This window comes from Papio anubis, chromosome 8, assembly GCF_008728515.1.
Source record: "Papio anubis isolate 15944 chromosome 8, Panubis1.0, whole genome shotgun sequence".
In the NCBI taxonomy this organism is placed as follows: Eukaryota; Metazoa; Chordata; class Mammalia; order Primates; family Cercopithecidae; genus Papio; species Papio anubis.
The window spans coordinates 32,629,884-32,644,163 of record NC_044983.1 but is presented as its reverse complement, the minus strand read 5'-3'; the positions used below and the strand labels follow the sequence as shown (position 1 = coordinate 32,644,163).

The 14,280-nt window shown below is 37.7% G+C and overlaps 1 pseudogene; it reads left to right on the top strand.

The window, feature by feature from the left end:
* Positions 1-6,522: 6,522 nt before the first annotated feature.
* Positions 6,523-13,783, top strand: LOC110743928 (annotated as a pseudogene).
* The last annotated feature ends 497 nt before the right edge of the window (positions 13,784-14,280 follow it).

Here is a 14,280-nt window from a genome sequence, read left to right as displayed (position 1 = left end):
AAGCCATTTTAATCCACGTGAACTGCCCACAATATTTTCACCAGCTCTAAAATGCAGAAAGCAACTTGGGACATAGTGTCTAGGACCATGTGCCTAGACCTGGCATTAAAATTCACAAAAGCAGAGAGAAACATATAGTTAACTTCCATTCATCAATTTCCTTGCATCTACAAGTATAAACTTTATAAAAATCTAGTTGGATCAATTCCTGCCCTTATGCTGATACTGTTGCTGTTTATTTGAAAACAAAACAAAACACCTTGTTATTTCACTTATAAACACTCCAGTTGGCAGTTACAATGTAAAGCAAGAACCTCACCAGTGTTCTGTAAACGTCAGCTGCTTTGCAGTTTAAAAGCATCAAACATTGCTTTTTCTCCAAAGTTAAAAAGGCCAGTAAAACTCTTTTTTCTGTCTAATTGAAAACCTGAGCCTGCTTATAAGGCCTCTGTGAGCAGCAGAGATGAGCAGAGACCCCACTTCCCACACAACCTTGCTATAGCCCCCAGGTGGCCTGCACGTGCAAATGGCCCAGCCTTTGCTGATACAGTCAGGGCTAGCTTGTGTTTGGATAATGCTCTTAAGGCCTGAAGCCAGCAGCATTTTGGCTGAGGTCTGGACTCTGAAATCTTTGCTGAAGCCCAACCCCCTTGCTGAAACTTGCTCACTGTTTTGTATGGCCCAAACCTTTGCTAAGACAATCAGCCTTCCGAGGCCTGCGCCGTTGCTGAGGCCTTTGTTCAAGAAGAGCAAGGCCCGCACGTTATGAACTGAATACCCAATTTGTTTTAATGAAGCATCTCCAAAGTTCACCTTCCCACTCAAGGCATGTAAGAAGCCTCAATTACTTCTCCTATGTTCTGGCCTTCCACATTTTATTCATTGTCTCTTTTTCAAACTCATTAATTCATGCAGCAGATGTTGGGGTGTTTTGATAGGCTCAGTAAATAGCATCTCTCTTGTCTGCCTAAGTTCTGAACTAACTTGGAAATAAAACAAATGGAGTGAGAATAGCGGGGCTGGGGGAAGGATAAAATCCTGGCTTTATTTACGGGAAAAGCCAATATTGAAGAATGTTCTATACACACACACACACACACACACACACAGAGCCAACAATGCTCCCTGAAACTAGACAGAATTATCCAGTCTCAGGCTCTCAGACATCTCCCCACCTAGAGGCAGGTCCCTATAAAGTAGACAATATGAAGGAGCAAAAGATAATGCATAATCTATGTGAGCAAAGCTGCTTCCAAGAATAATGAATTAGCAAAAAGCTGGGCTACTTATGCCTCATCTGTTTTTCCAAACACAATAATCTGATTAAGCTACTACTCTTGAAAAAAAGTGCATGAAGAACCAAGAGTGTTGTAATAATGAAGCTCCCTTCACATAGAAAATTTTAGACAGGAGAAGGAGCTCATACCACTGTAATGGTTTTATTTGTGTGTGTGTGTATCATGCCTGACTGTGGACAAGCTGACATGAACATCAGTGAAAATTCCCAGGTTTTGCCGCATAGACACAAGCAAAATAGGTTTCTCAATGAGCAGCAAAGATGAGGAAAAGGAGATTGAACAACTTTGGTGCAGCAGGAATTTTCCAGCCCTGTTATCAGGACATTAGGCCTGGGTAATGTGGCTGACCTCATGGCAAACTTATTGTCTTACTTGCTAGAAATTGTGTTTGGCACCGCATGTTCTCACTCATAGGTGGGAACTGAACAATGAGATCACTTGGACTCAGGAAGGGGAACATCACACACCGGGGCCTATCAGGGGGAGGGGGGGGGGGGGAGGGATTGCATTGGGAGTTATACCTGATGTAAATGACGAGTTGATGGGTGCAGCACACCAACATGGCACAAGTGTACATATGTAACAAACCTGCACGTTATGCACATGTACCCTACAACTTAAAGTATAATAATAATAAATAAATTAAAAAAACAAAAAAAAAAACAACAAAAAAAAAGAAATTGTGTTTGGGCATTCAGGTGGCTCTTCTGCACAGGGGAAGATAAAACTCAAGATGCTTTCCTGGAGGGATTCTCAGGTGTGGCAGATTCCTGAAGTTGCTGACTGTTATCATGGTTCCACCCGGATTCCAGGGTTCCACCCAGGATCTTTTTAATCATAAAGATTAAAAAGGGGTCACTTGAGAAACAGGCTTGTATTAGGTATATTCTTTGCCTATGCCATTTTCATGTCTTTTTTCTACTGTGGCAAAATATACATAAAACTTACCATTTTAACCGTGGATAAGTGTCCGATTCAGGGGCACTAAATACATTCGCAGTGTTATGTAGTCATCACCAGTATCCATTTCCAGAACCCATGACTTTCTTGGTGTTTAATAATCCTGTGCATTGAACTGAGCAGAGTCTATTATTTTCAGGTCCAGTATCTTCAAACCCAATCTCAGTGTTCTTGAATTTGGGATTAAGAAATCAGTGTCATGATCATCATCATAATCATTGTCACCAAAGATCATCCCATAAATGACAGAACTGGGTTTAGCATGGAGACCTTATGATTCTTAATCTCCTGTCTCTCCTCAGCTCCTTTCTTACTATGGTGATTGTTACGTTGCTTGCAACAGATGCTTTAAATTCAATTGTGAGGGAAGTAATTTGAAGGTCTGACCAATTGCTTTAGTACCTGAAGCACTTTTTAAGTAAATATTCTTTTATGAGAAGAATATTGAGGAAGGAAGGAAAGACAAAAGGGACTTTAATCATTAGTCTCCTGGTTTTTATCTAAGGAAGGTAATACATTTAAGTAGTGAATACTAAAGAAAATGCAATTCCAGGAATAAATACTAGGCAACTTTCATGTAGAGACAGAATATTTTGTCCGCTGTTTCTTGGTGTCTTTCTGTGAGCATGTTGCCATCAAATCCAGATGTGCTTACTTGCACCTGGGCATCAGTGCTGAGAAGAACTTCACTATATTTAGTTCAGCAGAGCAGGCATGCCTTCCAACTCTTCCACGGGTTTCATGGCTCTACTTCTGTTTTCATTGCTTCTAGTATCTTTCCTCATTCCCTTCCACCTAAACTCTAGGATTTTGTTTTAATTTAATTTAATTTAATGTAACTTAATTTAGGAGAGCTAAGTAATTAAACATGAGGCCAAAGTACATAAGAAAGTGGCAGTCTTTTATTGCAAATATGCACACACTCTGGGGCAAAGTTCTCTGGTCCTCAGGTGTGGGGGGCCAGGGAAGTCGCGCCGGCGCTCTCGGGTGATGTTCTCCGGTCCACAAATGCGGGGGCCGAAGAAGTCACACCGCTCCTGCCGGCAGCGGACCTTTAATCATTGGTACTGGAAGGGGGAGGGCAGTGGGCGGGATAAGGGCGTGATAGGGGCGTCTCTGTAGGCGTGGCCAGGTAAGTTTCGATCTCTTCGGATTGACATCACCTAGCGCATGCTCGGTTGATCTGCATCTTCCCGCGCACGGGGAAGTTGGTGAGGAAGAACCCGGAAGCAACATGGATTATGCCTTCTTGTTCACCTTCCTCCATCTTGTCCTTTCTCCTTCACCCAAACAGATTTCATGATAGCCTGAATAAGGAGATAAAGACTCATACATTCTGTAAATCTATTGTAAAAAAAAAAGACAGAGAGAAAAGAAAAATCGTATTTCAATATTTCAGACAAATCAATGAGAGTTTAGTGCAAATATGAACACTTCATTCTGTATCACTTTAAAATAGATTCATTTTATTTTTAAAAAATTACAAATAGCTGAGCACAGTGGCTCATGTCTGTAATCCCACCAAGGCGGCCAAGGCAGGTGAATTACTTGAGGTCAGGAGTTCAAGACCAGCCTGTCCAACATGGTGAAATCTCGTCTCTACTAAAAATACAAAAATTAGCCAGGTGTGGTGATGGGCACCTGTAATCCTGGCTACTCTGGAGGTTGAGGCATGAGAATCTCTTGAACCTGGGAGGCGGAGGTTGCAGTGAGCTGAGATGGCACCACCGCACTCCAGCCTAGGTGACACAGCAAGATTCCATCTCAGGAAAAAAAAAAAAGAAAAAACCACATAGAAAAGTTTACCCTTTTTGGCATAGAGTGCTATGAGTTCTTACACACTTGTAACCACCACCACTGATAGAATGCCCAGCATTGCAAACACTTTAAGAAGTCTTCATACTGCTCCTCTGCATCAGACACCCACGCAGCTCCTCACCCTAACTACTGACTTCCTCTTTCTTCCTATATTTTGCCTTTTCCTGAAGGAATGGGACATACTTTCCATAAAAAGAACACAGAGTTTTAAATTAGTAAAATTTTTATTTTGCTTCACTAAAAGGGTGACATTGTTCACCAACTTTCACCAAAAAACCTATAAAATATTTGACTCAATAATGAATAGGTGATATTTTGGTCAGATACCAATTAAGTTTTCTGTGTTTATTCCATGTATACTAAATAAAAAAAGAAACCCACAACATAATTAAAGGATATTGGAATGGATACAAGCTTTTTGAGTCACTGACAGTTAATTTTGAATATTTGCTTTGAAATAGACCTTGATATTTGAAGTAATTTTTTTCATGAAGTCTAATCTCAGGATCCTGTCAGATAAAAAAACCATAAGCATTTGCTTTCAAAAGGAGAATTTTGAATATTTTGATTTGGGAAGAAACTGTAGAGAGAGATTTCTACTATATCATGGGCATACTTTTTTTCCTTAGTAACTAAATAAAAACATAAAAAACTTAATTATTTCCACAATAATTAATTCAGTCTTATTAAATCCCTATATTGCCTTAAAGTTAAAAACTTACTTTCTTTTGCCTGTAAAGTGAGTGATTCATAATTTAAAATCTGAATATATCATCACTTGACTAAGCCACCTGAAATAAAACTATTGAGCTATCAAAATTAATAATAAATATTTGAAATCTCTTAATTGTTCAGTTTACATGTAACCAACATTCCCTAGATGGTCAGTATAGCAAAACTGTGGAATGTTTCTTCAAAAAACATGATAAAAGTACTAACTCTTAATAGCTAAAACTCAATCTTAATCCCAATGCTTAGTGTTCATGTCCATGCTGAATAGACATCAGGAAGTGTTTCACTGACCACCACGTTTCTTTGTGAGTAAAGCAGTGTTTATTCCCTAACAGCACATACCACACAGAGCAGGTACATACCTATACAGTCTCTGCTCAGTATAATGAAATGGTAGGAGCCTATATCATGGTTTACAAAATAATGATACAGTAAACCAAAACTATTTCCCCCTATATAGCTTATACTATCAATGATAAAAAGGGCATAGTTGTTGAGCATCTCTTTTATATATTATCACTTAAGGCATCATACTGATTCATGTTTTGTACTTTAACTTATCTAAATATAAGGTCAACTGTCTGTTCAACTGGCAGAAATTCACAAACCAGTAATTGGATTTCTATACTCTATGACATTGCTATTATGTAATATCCATTATTGTCGCTTGAAATGGAATTTTAGGGATAAGGTTCAGAGCATGATGTTTGCTAACAACTTTTCAGGTGATATTACAAGCTTCTCTGTTTCAATGCGAGTTAAATCTCATTTTAGTTACAAAGAGAACAATTTTGAATGATGCTTCAGGGCCATAATTTTTACTTGAAAGCATTGTTTTTCACTTGTTAAAGAAAAACTAATTTGGATTAGAGTTGTTACTTTGATTTGTTTGAAAATAACACAAAAACTCAGTAAATTCTATGCTACCATTTGACAAAATTTCTTAACAGTGAACACACCGTCTGAATTTTAAAATATTTGTTTTCATACTTTCAATTTTACCTCTTTTTTCCAATTACATATCATACTCAGAGCCTCATTTATCTCAGTACATAAAAAAGTATGTACATAAAAACCCTGTGTACATAAAACCCTTAGTACATAAAAACCTTGTGTTTGTATTGGAATCTCCTTCAATATTCATTCTAATGTTATTTTTGAAGCTGTAATGTTTTCATTAAAATTACTACTTTGCTACTTCTGTATTTCCACAATCCATTGACTTATTTGCATGAATTTAGGATATAAGAAATAGAAAAGTGGCAAATAAGAGATCTTTTGCAAATATACATAGCACACACATTATATGGAATTATTACGGAGGAAGAAAATCTTATGGACTGTGAGCTAAGTGTTCTTGTTTTCTATTATTGTATAACAAATTACCCCTGATACTTAATGGAACAACTTCTTAATTTTATTTCACAATTTTATGGGTCAGGAATCAAGAAGGGATGCCCGGCACAGTGGCTTATGCTTGCAATCCCAGCACTTTGGGAAGCTGAGGTGGGTGGATCACTTGAGGTCAGGAGTTTGAGACCAGTCTGGCCAACATGGAGAAGCCCCGTCTTCACTAAAAATACAAAAGTTAGCCAGGCGTCGTGGCACATGCCTGTAGTCCGAGCTACTTGGGAGAGAATCACTATCCTGAGGCAGGAGAATCACTTGAACCCAGGAGGCAGAGGTTGCAGTGAGCCAAGATGATGCCACTGCACTCCGGTCTGGGCAACAGAGCGAGACTCCATCTCAATAAATAACATAAATAAAATGAAATAGAAGGGCTGGAGAACTTTTCAGTTCTACATGATGTTGACAGAGGTACCTGACTATTCAGCTGGCAGAATACCGAGCCTGATCTGGAAGGTCCAAGACAACTTGATACGCATGACTGGGTTTTTGTTAAGGATAGCCATCAGGCTGGGCTCAGCCAGAACTGTCTTTCAGAGAGTTAATAAATGGCCTCTACAGACAGCAGTCTTAGGGACATCATAGTGTCACATGGTGGATGGCTCAGGACTTCCCAAGAAAGCACTTTTAGACATAAGAAGTGGAAGCTGATGGTCTCTTAAGGCATGGACCCAGAAGCTAGCTCCATATTCTGTTGGTCAAAGTATTCACTAAGGCCAGTCCTGGTTGAAGAGAAGGGGAATTAGAGTCCACTTCTCAATCAGAAGGGTAACAAAGAATTTGTGGTTGTCTTTAATCTACCACACCAAGGTTACATGATGGAGACAATCTAGCTGTACATGAGCAACTTTCCATAATGACAATTATGAACACTGCAAGTCTCTAATGCTCATAGCCAATTGTGTATTTCATGTGTGTATGATGCATGTAGCTAAGTTATTTAAGTTCATTTTACTTCTAAAGCTAAAAAACTTTGTGTGGTTGGATAAAATACCAGGGACTAGGATACATTTCTTGTAGCACTTAGATAAAAATGTCTAACATGCCCCTGGAGTATTGAATTTTTTCATGACACATTTGTGGTCTCTAACACTAAGAGAAATGGCATAGTAAGTAATTTACCTAGGTTGTCAACCTATGATATGTGAATTAGAAACAATATAAAATTATCTTTATTTTGTATGATATTAAGCAGTTTACAAAGTACTTTTATTTATGTTATTGTATTTGCATTTTACAATAGCCTTGTGAAATTGGGGGACTCTAATTATCATTTTCTTTCAATAGATTGATGTTTGACAGTTCAGAAGGAATAAACAATTTCCACAAACTCACAGTAGAGGCAAAGTTAACTTTTAAAAATTCATTTAGTATTAATTCATTCAAAATTTATTGAACGTCAACTATGTGCGAGGCTTTATACGAAGAACTGCAGACAAGGATTCTAAGTTCCCTGGCCTCCAATAGCTTGTTGTCTAGTGTGATGCTATTTTTCTTCAAAATTTAATTCATGTTTTACTCTCACAATTTTTGTCACATCTGGATATCACCTGCACTACTAATGTAATATTTTTAATCAACTCACAAACTTTCAATACTTAAATGAACTTAGCCTTACCTTATAGAATATTCCTTTTAAACAAAGGCCTATTTATTATTTATTACAATAATGAACTCTTCCGATATGTGTGTGCATATATATATATTTACATATACACAGACATATGCACACACATACACACCACCACCACCACCAGCAGCACAACACAATCATCTCCTACAACACCAGAAGTATACATACAACACCCGGGAAAATGCCAGGGTTTTTATGACATTTTTTATGGGAAAAACCATAAAAAATGGTTTTTATGCTCTTAATATAGCATTATTACCAAGGTCTCAACTAGCACATATGTATAGAGGACAATGAAATGCTGCTCTATTTTGGAGATCTTTCAACTCTATGACCAAAAGCCAGCACAATAATACATTTGGAAATATGCTCCCCCCAATTTACTTTTCAGAACTGTTTCTAAACAGTTTTATTCTGAGCAGTTGCACAATATCTACCATTCATCTGAATGGTAAACTCAAGCTACTACCTACCTATGGCTACTCTAAATGATAGAATCAACAAGTCTCTGGCATCTTTATAGTCCCCGAAGTAAAAACCTATGAAAATTCTTTTTGTTTTATTTACAAATAAGAGAGCGAGATTGCAAGGAGAAAAAATATTGTTGTTGCTTGCTATTTTATATTTTTTGTTTAGCCTTTATCACTCAAGTTTATCTATCTACATGTGATACAGATGTTCATATTGCACCATGTGCAATCAAAATACAGCTTATAGTCATTTCCCTTAGGTACTACTGCACAGAAATAAATTTTACTTATGCATTTTATTCAAGGGTGCTCTTCTAACAGGGTATGTTGCATGAATATAGAATGTAAGCAAAAATTTTGGTAACACTGATCTCTGAATCCTCTGACTCCTCCTGTCTCCCTCTCCCTCTTCCTCTTCTTCCTACTTTCTCATCTTCAAGTGTATTTAACTTATATTGACACAGACCTGGATACATACTGCTTCTACTACTTGCAGGGTTAACTTGATCCAGTTTGAACTCTAGAGTCCATTTTAATAATGATGCAGAATCCACTAGGTTTATGGGCTACTTGAAAAAAATGTATTTAATTACCTAGTCCTAACAAATGTTATTTCTTCCTTTCTTTTACTTTGCATTAAATTTTTCTCTGAGTAAAATATCTAATTAAATTAATTTACACTGAGGTATAAGTGACTGATTAGATTTAATAGGGAACCTATTTGAAATATATGTGTGTCAACCTATAATGAATTTATCTTTAAATTAAAATATTATTCCTGAAGGTATGTAATTTCGGACATAGGGAGAAAATGATGAGAAAGTAATAGTTTTGCAAGGAAAGATTTGTATGTTTCATAAATCACATCTTATAGATCAGAATCTATTTACTTACATTTATTAGAGAATCAGAGCTGTCTTGGAATATTTATACTAGGGTTGCAGCAAACCCTGGGACTACTCAGAAAAGACATGGGCATTGTTTGGGGTCGTGAATCAGCAGGAATGAATAAGCAGAGGCTGCACCAACTTTGCCTGGCCTGCCCCACAGAGTTTTCTTGGAATTGAACCTTGGGTGAGTAGAATAAGGAGTATCCAGCATCACCTTGCTCAATCAGAATGATGCTTTGCATTAGCCTCGCTCCATCTTACAGGATTTCTCAGTTGCTTATTTCTTTGTACTTAATCATTGGCTTATTTAAGATTATTGAAGCCTAACACGTAAAAAAAAAAAAAAAATGGGATGCTCTGAGTAGCAATCTCTTTGTGGTACTCTCTCATGAATTTATGGAAGGAAATTTAGATATGGGAATAGCTCTTCACAGCTACCTAGTTCCAGGAACATCTTGCCTATTGTATCTAAACTTAGAGTTACCACTGAATGATCCAACTAAAATATATTGCCTACATGTCTAGCTGAAGTGTTAATTACTAATTACCTTGATCAGAAGAACAGTTTCCCTGTAAATCCTTATGCTGCTTTGCTTATGACTTATGTATTTTCTTTATGACTTTACTTATGACTTATGCTTTGCTTTTGCATATGTATTTTCTTTAAAGTATTTTATTAATATCATGTCTTAATTTTTTGCCTGGTAGTGTGTAAGCACACTGAAGTCAGGGAATGTCTTTCTCATTATTATGTTCCCAAAATGTAAATGTTAATAAATCCTTGAAATAAAGAATACCAAAACTAAATTAATTCCATGTGTTTACATAATGCAGTAGTTGATGGAGTTGCTTAAAAGTATACGTAGAATGTCCCAGGCCAGCAGGAGGTTAAGAGAGGTCTAAGAACCCAAAGCAATGCTGAAACCACTTTTATGAAACTTGTGTCAGTGGGGGAAATCTAACATAACTGACTCGGTCTTACTTCTAACCTTGCAAGATAACCGTCTTTGCTCATTCTTAGTTAACTATTGGAGGAATTTCATTTGTAGTTTAAGCCTAAAACAAAGATGATAAAGGTCCTTTCCAAACACTAACCTTCTCCTTGCTCAGGAGCTGAAACCACCTTTGTAAAACAAAAGAAGGGCTGCAAGGTTAGAATTGGAGTAGGTAGGGGCCTGAATTCTGCTAAGCTGTAGGCATAGTGAAACTCTAACCAGCCATTTTTTCTTTTGTTGGCATAAACTCTAAGAAGTCATTGTTTTATAACTTACTTTTTTTAAAACTACTTACTACTCAGGAGTATCACAGCCAATAGTCACAAGATTAACTTCCTCAGTTGCCCCTATGGATAACATCACTACTGTAAATACTTTAAGACTAGTATTTGAATATTTTTCAGACCTTGCATTCTATACAGACCAACTAACATCTTGTAGTTGTAACCCCCACCCAGTAACTGACTCAGCACAATAAGGAAGTGTCAACCCCCTAGGATTTCATCCCAGACCCACCTTATCAGCAATCCTTATTCCCTAGTCCTCTGACTGCCAAGCTATCCTTGAAAAACACTAGTCCCCACATTCTTGGGAGGCAGATTTAAGATTATCTCCTATCCTTCCACTTGGCTGGCCCTGTGATCTTTAAACTCTTTCATTGCTGCAAGCATTCCTGTTGTTCTTGGTGTATTAGCTTTTTCTGGGCAGCACGCAAGAAGAACCCAATTGAGTGATTACAAAACCTTCAAGTCCAGGAAAGGAAGGAGATAAAGATCTAACTTGTTCTAGAAAAGCTCACTGCAATCCAATTTGAGCAAAACATAGTGCTGAATTCCATAGGCTAAATATTTGTGAATTTGGATCAATAGAGATTACAAGACAGAAAGATGTATCACTCCCTTAGATTCCCAAAGAACAAGACAACAAAGTGAGCCTTCCTCTTGGGGAAGGCTCTGAAATAAATATGTTTACCATTTGAAGGATGTCTTCTCCAATCCAATTGAAATATTGAAATGTGCCAAAATGTTTTCAAAACTCTTTCACATTAGATAGTGTCAATGAGTAGTCACGTTTTAGAAAACTGTTTCCTTTTTTTAATAGTATAAATAAATGTTTTCTCTTCCTTTTTACCAAGAAATTCTAAATAAACACTTTTTTTGTATGGTGACTCGCTATTCCAACATGAACTATTCAACTATAAAACCTGGGAAACTGCCTAATACATATGTTGGAGGAAGGAATATTGTCACTATCCTGAATTCAAATAGTTTCTAACATCATTGAAGGGCTGGAAATGTTTACTGCCCCTTTCTGTTAGGTTCTTTTTCTGTCTCTCTGGGGAACATCTCTACTCATAACTTATAGAATGTTTGAGAATCTTCAAGGAGGAAAGAAACTAAGTAAATTCGCAATATTATTTCAGAGAAGAAGGGCTGGTTAAGCCAGCATTGAAGCATTCCATATTTATTTCATAACAAATTTGCAAGTCAAACAGATTTGGCTTTATTTATTATTTATTTATTTATTTTACCTCAGCCTATTCTGATGCTCAAAAAACCCACTTGGGATTTAGAACTCCATCTGGTTCTTCTAGTTTCCTTCATTGTCATTTGTAATGAAGAGTTTTCAATAATTTTTCAGGAGGACAGCTTTGTTCATTGATCTGTGAAATAGAATGAAACCCAGATCAGTTTATGCATATCTACCAGAGTCTTCAGAGGCTAAAACAAACATATTAAAACCTGCTTATGTCAGAAAAAAAGAACAGTGATAGACAGAGAGAAACTACTTTAACACTACTCTCTTTGACAATGGAAGGGATAAATTTTTCTTGGTATCAGTATCAGTTTACACTCATACAAAAGTTCACATTCATATTTACAATTCTAAAATATGTCCATATCATGTATAAACCGTCAGAAGCACTGATTACACTATTTTGTTCTTGCTTTGATTTACCTTTCAGAATGAAAGATGGGTTTTATCATAACAAATGAAAAGAAGAGATCCCATCTTTAAACATGATTAAAAATAAGAACTGAATTCAATATCCTCACAGGGGCTGGTCGATCACTTGTAACTTTCTTTCTGAGCAATGTTTTGCAGGTTGACTACATCCTAGGGCTTGCAGCAGAGATCTAAGTAGACAAGCCTTTGAATTGAGAATGAGCACCCTCTGTGGCATTCAGAGGTGAGGCTGCTCACACAGGTTCAGTGACCCTGGAAACTAATTCCTCAGCAGCCAACCTTTCAAAAGGAAGCCTGTAATTAAATAGGTAAAATGGCAATTGGTGGCTTGATTAAAGTGGGAGGATGGTGAGAATATTTCTACCTTTGGAAACACAGAAAATTTATCTAATGCTAATTCTTTCCCTTAAATACCATACTGTATATTTCTTATTCAAACCACTGATATTTATGTTTATTACTTGATTTTTTTTTCTAAAAGTTTAACAACAAAAATGCTGCCAGCAGATCTATTGCTGATATGAATTCTCTGCAGGCAGAAACCCATCTAATCATCACTCCAGCAACTCCAAGGGCCTTTATTAACTTGGCAAAGTGATTTTATGCATTGCAGAGGGCAGGTAGACTAACAAACCAACACAAGTAATCCATGCAAATTCTCAGTTTCACTCATATGAAGAGCCATCCTGTTAGCACTCTTATTTCTTCAGAGACAATGGGTTTAAGCCTCTTTCCATAAGAACAGCCCAGACTTCCAGAGTAGATGCCATGCTATATGAACTTTATTATAAAATAATAACAGACTCTTCTCCGATTAGTTCAGCTCGAGAAGCCATGAGTAGCAAAGTCTCTCTCGCGACACCTTGTACAAGGCAGTGCGAGAAGTTGTGCACCAGAACCAGCAGAAACGCCTCAAGTTCCTGGATATGGTGGAGTTGCAGATCAGCTTGAAGAATTATGACCCCAGAAGGACAAGCGCTTCTCGGGCACAGTCACACTTAAGTCCACTCCCCGTCCCAAGTTCTCCGTGTGTGTCCTGGGGGAGCAACAGCACTGTGACGAGGCCAAGGCCGTGGATATTCCCCACATGGATATCGAGGCACTGAAAAAACTAAACAAGAATAAGAAACTGGTCAAGAAGCTGGCCAAGAAGTATGATGCAATTTGGGCCTCAGAGTCTCTGATCAAGCAGATCCCACGAATCCTCGGCCCAAGCCTAAAGAAGGCAGGAAAGTTCCCTTCCCTACTCACACGCAAGGAAAACATGGTGGCCAAAGTGGACGAGGTGAAGTTTACAATAGAGTTCCAAATGAAAGTGTTATGTCTGACTGTGGCTGTTGGTCACGTGAAGATGACAGACGATGAACTTGTGTATAACATTCACCTGGCTGTCAACTTCCTGGTGTCATTGCTCAAGAAAAACTGGCAGAATGTCCAGGCCTTATTATCAAGAGGACCGTGGACAAGCCCCAGTGCCTATGTTAAGGCACGTTTGAGTAAATTCTACTGTTATCAGTCAAAAAATAAAATAAAAAATACAATCAGGCCGGGCGCAGTGGTTCACGCCTCTAATCCTAGCACTTTGGCAGACCGAGGCAGGTGGATCACAAGGTCAGGAGATCGAGACCATCCTGGCCAACATGGTGAAACCTCGACTCTACTAAAAATACAAAAATTAGCCGGGCATGGTGACAGGGGCCTGTAGGTAGTCCCAGCTACTAGGGAGGCTGAGGCAGCAGAATCACTTGAACCTGCTGAGGCAGAGGTTGCAGTGAGCTGAGATTGCACCACTGCACTCCAGCCTGGCGATAGAGTGAGACTCTGTCTCAAAAAAAAAGAATAAATAATAATAATAATATAGTAATTATTATTATAATATTGGTCTTTGGTATTTGTGGTAGAATAAAACCACATGTGTCCCCTTTTCTAATTGAAAATGACTCATCCTCAAGCAATAATCATAGTAGACACAGAAGCAAAAACATTATATTCAAGGAAATGATGTAACTTCAAAGCACAATAGATGAAAATTAAAAGTTGTTAGTCAAGGATAATAAAGGAGTTGTCAGGAGAGCTCATTCCAAAACATGTAAATCTGAAGATAAACAA